Source organism: Amphiura filiformis, chromosome 12 (genome assembly GCF_039555335.1).
Source record: "Amphiura filiformis chromosome 12, Afil_fr2py, whole genome shotgun sequence".
Taxonomy (NCBI): Eukaryota; Metazoa; Echinodermata; class Ophiuroidea; order Amphilepidida; family Amphiuridae; genus Amphiura; species Amphiura filiformis.
In genome coordinates this window covers 22,865,168-22,873,642 of record NC_092639.1, presented here as the reverse complement: position 1 = coordinate 22,873,642, position 8,475 = coordinate 22,865,168, and positions in this window count along the sequence as shown.

Sequence of the window (8,475 nt, the reverse complement as noted above, 5' to 3'; positions counted from 1 at the left end):
GCGATGATGATGATGATGATATGATGATGATGATGACGACGACGACGACGACGATGATGATGATAATGATGACGATGATGATGATGATGATGATGATGATGATGATGATGATGATGATGATGATGATGATGATGATGATAATTAATACACAAACGACAAAGAGGAACAAACATGCCTAGCATGTAATTCTATTTTAACATGGAAACATTTGACCTCTTATCTTCTCGCAAACTAAGATTATGCATATTTTATCTCTTCAATAAACATTGTAAAAGTCGATTTGGCCTTGGCACGTGGGCCTCATCCTCTATAACAGCAGGTTTCCTTTCTTGTTGAATGGAGGCCTCGAGGTCACTGAACTGTGTATTTGGAGATGATGGCTCATAGCACACGTGTTAAGCAAAAACATACATGAGAAGTAAGCAGGTTACTGTGAGTGATACCATAGAAACGTGCTCTTTGTTTAAACATTACAAGTAACATGAGTGGCAAACATTAATGTTTCATATTGCTTGCAATCCCATCCCCCCCTCCCCCAAGGCAATGTTGGAGTCAAGATTAGACCAATTGTCCGTTCCTGTCTCAGTATCTAAACAACATTGACTGGGTGGGTGTGGGAGGGGTGTTGAAAATTTATTACTAAATTAAATCCTTCATCACTGCCATCATCGTCACCATCACGACTCATCATCATCATCATCATCATCATCATCATCATCATAATCATCATCAACAACAACAACAACAACATCACCATCACCATCATCATCATCATCATCATCATCATCAACAACAACAACAACATCACCACCATCATCATCATCAACAACAACAACAACAACAACACCATCATCATAATCATCATCATCTACACCATCATCATCATCACCATCATCATCATCATGATCATCATCATCATCATCATCATCATCATCGTCGTCGTCATCATCATCATTTACACTATAGCCACACAAATAGAAATCTTACATTAACTGCAAGTCATCAGAAAAACAAAATATTTAAAACAAATTATTGTTTTATTACTGCGCACAGTTTGCAACAACAACATCAACTGCCAGATTGTGCTCAATTGAAAAAAAATAGATTTTTAAAGTCTAATATGAAAAAAAAAAATTTTGTTTTAAAATAAGTATGATTTAATATAGGCATGCGCCAAGTAGGTTTTCTGCTATAAATATGAAAACATACTTGTTAGGGAAATGGTGTGTGTATCGTCCTTTCGATAAGTATGATATCATACTTAGTGCTTGGGGCAGGTTAGGGCACTTAACTCTATATGAAAGCTCACATACGCGTACATCCCCTACAGATATATGCACACTGAACGAATCCTCCCTGCTTAGTATGATGATGATGATGATGATGATCATCATCATCATCATTTTCATCATCATCATCATCATCATCATCATCATCATCAGCTTCAGCATCATCAAGACCTAATAATTATATTTATTTCCTTATTAAACATATTTATATATCGCGTATACCATTAGCCTTTTATATAAGGTCAGATCACCTACAAAAACATTTTAAAACTAATTAATAACATAAAAAATAAAATAAATTATCCTTTTGCTCATCTGAAATAATAATAAAAGTTTATTTTCATTATAAAAAATCTTACCCTAGACCTATCGAAGAAAAAATAAAAAATAAATAAATGCTGCTATCAGGAATTGAACCCGCGATCTCGTATTGACAGCGTCTGATGCTAACCACTAAGCTATCGAGGAAGACATGTAATTCAATTGAAACAATACACACGATAACAGTTATTGTTTATCGATCTTCCACGATTCACCACAGCCCCTATTGAGTGTAACGATCTGCCATGAAAACTGTATAAAGTCTTGATTGGTATACTCTTTATTCATACCCGTGGATGACCGTGGAAGACCGCTTCAAATGGTTCAATATATACATTTAGCTCAATATAATAATAGGAGACCGTGGTAAATTACAGTATTTATCATAAGGGCTATCTCAAATCTTTGTTTTAATTTCTTATTATGATAGAAGCCCGAGTTTCATACGTATGTATACGTATTTTGTTATCGTTTTCGTAACGTGTGTTGTGGTCTTGTGGTTTAGAACAGGTCTTTATATCGGTAGGGCCGTAGTTCGAATCTCGAAGAGAGTTTTGTGCATTTTTTTTTTTTTGTGGGTTTCCTGGTTTCTTACCCCTGAACAATTTATTCCAGGCAAAAGTAAAAAATTACAGCAAGTTTTTCATTTTTTTTTTTTCAAACCAGTAATTAGTATGAACTTTCGTCTACTGAAGATAGCAATATTAATGTGTTTAGTCAATGATGTCTTCTGCTATAAGTATGAACTTATACTTACTCGGGCATGGTGATAAGCCATTTGATAAATATGAAACCATACTTAATATTAAGCTAGCTTAGTATGTGCAATCATCTGACTTCAGATATGAAAACTGTTAACAACATTTATTTTCATTATAGACTTTTTATAGTCTATATTTGTTTCATTTCAGCTTAATTTAGCAGTTGTCATGGTTGTGTGTAAATTACTATTACTATTAGATACGTTGTAATAAAACATGATTTTAAATATTTGTATATTAATTTTCTCTGAGGGCTTGCAACAAAATTGATATTTTAATTTCCTTGGTATGGGTTTCTGGCTAGTAGTCAGGTAATGATGAAGGCGATGATGATGATGATGATATGATGATGATGATGACGACGACGACGACGACGACGATGATGATATGATGATGATGATGATGATGATGATGATGATGATGATGATGATGATGATGATGATGATGATGATAATTAATACACAAACGACAAAGAGGAACGAACATCGCATCATAACATGGAAACATTTGACCTCTTATCTTCTCGCAAACTAAGATTATGCATATTTTATCTCTTCAATAAACATTGTAAAAGTCGATTTGGCCTTGGCACGTGGGCCTCATCCTCTATAACAGCAGGTTTCCTTTCTTGTTGAATGGAGGCCTCGAGGTCACTGAACTGTGTATTTGGAGATGATGGCTCATAGCACACGTGTTAAAAAAAACATACATGAGAAGTAAGCAGGTTACTGTGAGTGATACCATAGAAACGTGCTCTTTGTTTAAACATTACAAGTAACATGAGTGGCAAACATTAATGTTTCATATTGCTTGCAATCCCATCCCCCCCCTCCCCAAAGCAATGTTGGAGCCAATACTAGACCAATTGTCCGTTCCTGTCTCAGTATCAAAACAACATTGACTGGGTGGGTGTGGGAGGGGTGTTGAAAATTTATTACTAAATTAAATCCTTCATCACTGCCATCATCGTCACCATCACGACTCATCATCATCATCATCATCATCATCATCATCATCATAATCATCATCAACAACAACAACAACAACATCACCATCACCATCATCATCATCATCATCATCATCATCAACAACAACAACAACAACATCACCACCATCATCATCATCAACAACAACAACAACAACAACACCATCATCATAATCATCATCATCTACACCATCATCATCATCACCATCATCATCATCATGATCATCATCATCATCATCATCATCATCATCGTCGTCGTCATCATCATCATTTACACTATAGCCACACAAATAGAAATCTTACATTAACTGCAAGTCATCAGAAAAACAAAATATTTAAAACAAATTATTGTTTTATTACTGCGCGCACAGTTTGCAACAACAACATCAACTGCCAGATTGTGCTCAATTGAAAAAAAATAGATTTTTAAAGTCTAATATGAAAAAAATTTTGTTTTAAAATAAGTATGATTTAATATAGGCATGCGCCAAGTAGGTTTTCTGCTATAAATATGAAAACATACTTGTTAGGGAAATGGTGTGTGTATCGTCCTTTCGATAAGTATGATATCATACTTAGTGCTTGGGGCAGGTTAGGGCACTTAACTCTATATGAAAGCTCACATACGCGTACATCCCCTACAGATATATGCACAATGAACGAATCCCTCCCTGCTTAGTATGATGATGATGATGATGATGATGATCATCATCATCATCATTTTCATCATCATCATCATCATCATCATCATCATCATCAGCTTCAGCATCATCAAGACCTAATAATTATATTTATTTCCTTATTAAACATATTTATATATCGCGTATACCATTAGCCTTTTATATAAGGTCAGATCACCTACAAAAACATTTTAAAACTAATTAATAACATAAAAAATAAAATAAATTATCCTTTTGCTCATCTGAAATAATAATAAAAGTTTATTTTCATTATAAAAAATCTTACCCTAGACCTATCGAAGAAAAAAATAAAAATAAATAAATGCTGCTATCAGGAATTGAACCCGCGATCTCGTATTGACAGCGTCTGATGCTAACCACTAAGCTATCGAGGAAGACATGTAATTCAATTGAAACAATACACACGATAACAGTTATTGTTTATCGATCTTCCACGATTCACCACAGCCCCTATTGAGTGTAACGATCTGCCATGAAAACTGTATAAAGTCTTGATTGGTATACTCTTTATTCATACCCCGTGGATGACCGTGGAAGACCGCTTCAAATGGTTCAATATATACATTTAGCTCAATATAATAATAGGAGACCGTGGTAAATTACAGTATTTATCATAAGGGCTATCTCAAATCTTTGTTTTAATTTCTTATTATGATAGAAGCCCGAGTTTCATACGTATGTATACGTATTTTGTTATCGTTTTCGTAACGTGTGTTGTGGTCTTGTGGTTTAGAACAGGTCTTTATATCGGTAGGGCCGTAGTTCGAATCTCGAAGAGAGTTTTGTGCATTTTTTTTTTGTGTGTGGGTTTCCTGGTTTCTTACCCTGAACAATTTATTCCAGGCAAAAGTAAAAAATCACAGCAAGTTTTTCATTTTTTTCAAACCAGTAATTAGTATGAACTTTCGTCTACTGAAGATAGCAATATTAATGTGTTTAGTCAATGATGTCTTCTGCTATAAGTATGAACTTATACTTACTCGGGCATGGTGATAAGCCATTTGATAAATATGAAACCATACTTAATATTAAGCTAGCTTAGTATGTGCAATCATCTGACTTCAGATATGAAAACTGTTAACAACATTTATTTTCATTATAGACTTTTTATAGTCTATATTTGTTTCATTTCAGCTTAATTTAGCAGTTGTCATGGTTGTGTGTAAATTACTATTACTATTAGATACGTTGTAATAAAACATGATTTTAAATATTTGTATATTAATTTTCTCTGAGGGCTTGCAACAAAATTGATATTTTAATTTCCTTGGTATGGGTTTCTGGCTAGTAGTCAGGTAATGATGAAGGCGATGATGATGATGATGATATGATGATGATGATGACGACGACGACGACGACGACGATGATGATGATAATGATGACGATGATGATGATGATGATGATGATGATGATGATGATGACGATGATGATGATGATGATGATGATAATTAATACACAAACGACAAGAGGAACAAACATGCCTAGCATGTAATTCTATTTTAACATGGAAACATTTGACCTCTTATCTTCTCGCAAACTAAGATTATGCATATTTTATCTCTTCAATAAACATTGTAAAAGTCGATTTGGCCTTGGCACGTGGGCCTCATCCTCTATAACAGCAGGTTTCCTTTCTTGTTGAATGGAGGCCTCGAGGTCACTGAACTGTGTATTTGGAGATGATGGCTCATAGCACACGTGTTAAGCAAAAACATACATGAGAAGTAAGCAGGTTACTGTGAGTGATACCATAGAAACGTGCTCTTTGTTTAAACATTACAAGTAACATGAGTGGCAAACATTAATGTTTCATATTGCTTGCAATCCCATCCCCCCTCCCCAAAGCAATGTTGGAGCCAATACTCGACCAATTGTCCGTTCCTGTCTCAGTATCAAAACAACATTGACTGGGTGGGTGCGGGAGGGGTGTTGAAAATTTATTACTAAATTAAATCCTTCATCACTGCCATCATCGTCACCATCACGACTCATCATCATCATCATCATCATCATCATCATCATCATAATCATCATCAACAACAACAACAACAACATCACCATCACCATCATCATCATCATCATCATCATCATCAACAACAACAACAACATCACCACCATCATCATCATCAACAACAACAACAACAACAACACCATCATCATAATCATCATCATCTACACCATCATCATCATCACCATCATCATCATCATGATCATCATCATCATCATCATCATCATCATCGTCGTCGTCATCATCATCATTTACACTATAGCCACACAAATAGAAATCTTACATTAACTGCAAGTCATCAGAAAAACAAAATATTTAAAACAAATTATTGTTTTATTACTGCGCGCACAGTTTGCAACAACAACATCAACTGCCAGATTGTGCTCAATTGAAAAAAAAATAGATTTTTTAAAGTCTAATATGAAAAAAAATTTTGTTCTATTTCTTTTGATGTCATATTCTCGAATATAATGATGTTATATTTATATATATAGCTTGCTAACAATATTAGAGAAAGATTGACTGCGAGTGGGAAATCATTGTGTTTTAGAAGCCAAGCGTTTCTTAACTTGTCCTTTATTTGGTTAAAAGATTCTATACAAAATAATTATTTTTATTTTGGTAGACATACTTGATTTTATTTATTGTCGACAAGTTCCGCTTACGAACTTTTAATCTTCAATTTGGGACTATATGAAGAAGTGGTTACTGCTAGTGTGACAAATTCTACTTCGTTTTCTCCCTTGCTTTTGTGAGTGTATAACGTGAGTATATGTAGTTTTTACACATAATTGTCAATCTTAGGAAAAACTAAAAACCAAATGTTATATTTCGTTTACCATAATATCTTCCAACGCACCGAATGCGAATGAAATACCGTAGAAGATTTTGTGTAAGGAGTCATGTTGCAATGGGGACTGCTCTATAATCCGACGCTTCTATAATCCGAAGGTTCTTTAGTCCGAAGGTTCGCTAGTCCGAACATGTGTTCATAGCATTCGCTAGTCCGAATTTTAAAAGAGGTTCTCTAGTCCGAAAAAAATTTAAAAGAGGTTCTTTATTCCGACGGTTCTTTATCTCGAAGATTCTATAGTCCGAATTTTAAAAAAGGTTCCCTAATCCGAATATTAAAAGAGGTTCTTTAATCCGAATTTTAAAAACGGTTCTCTAGTCCGAATATGAACATGGGCTCTATAGTCCGAATTTTAAAAAGGGTTCTATAGTCCGAAATTGCAAAAGGGTTCTATAGTCCGAAACGGATACCGTGTTCTTTAGTCCGAATCAGTAAAAAGGCTCTATAGTCCGAATATTTTTTTAACATTAACATTTACTGCGCCCTCTAGCTAGATAATAGCAGAGTTTATGGTAAACGGGATGACGCTACTTTTGCCCCCCCCACCCCACCCCGTCATCAAAAACAATTCCTGCGTTCGCGCCTGATATCTCCAACTTACTGTAAACAAAGATCTTAAAAGTACGATATTTGCTCCAAAAATGTTGACATATTTTTACACCATCAGAAACGAAAAGAAAAATAATGAATGGAACGAAAATATAAAGAAACCTGAAGAAGTACAAAAATCACACGCACACACAAAAACAGAACAAAAGAAGGAAAGACACAATGAAATAAAATAAATGAAAGAACAAATGAAACAACTGAATAAAGACTAAAAGGAAGTCCAAATGAAAGAACAATGAATACAAAGATAATGAAGAAAATAATGAACATTAAGAAAGAACAAGGAGAAGAAAGAAAGAATATAATAAAGATAGAACGAAAGAAATTTGAATATTATAGAACAAACAAAAATGAGAAAGGAATTTTAAGAAAGAGCTAATGAAAAAAATATCTAACGAAATCAAGAATGAATAAATGAATGATGATTTGACACTAAAACAAATGATGAAAATAAAATTCGGACTAAAGAACCTGTTTATCAATTCGGACTAAAGAACACGGTATCCGTTTCGGACTATAGAACCCTTTTGCAATTTCGGATAATAGAACCCTTTTTTTAAATTCGGACTATAGAGCCTAGTTCCATATTCGGACTATAGAACCCTTTTTTAAATTCGGATTCTAGAGCCTATTTTCATATTCGGACTATAGAACCGTTTTCAAAATTCGGACTATAGATCCTTCGAAATAAAGAACCATCGGAATAAAGAACCTTCGTAATAAAGAACCGTCGGATTAAAGAACCTTCGGACTAAAGAACCGTCGGAATAAAGAACCGTCGGACTATAGAGCTTCCACCGTTGCAATAACATGAATGTATTAACGACGCAGGACTCACGTTAATGAACATTAGTATCAAACTACATTGTGATTAGGCACATCACTTTAGAGTTGGTCAAAGATGTTTAAATGACATTTGTTCTTCAACAGTTCTTTATTTCGACCAAT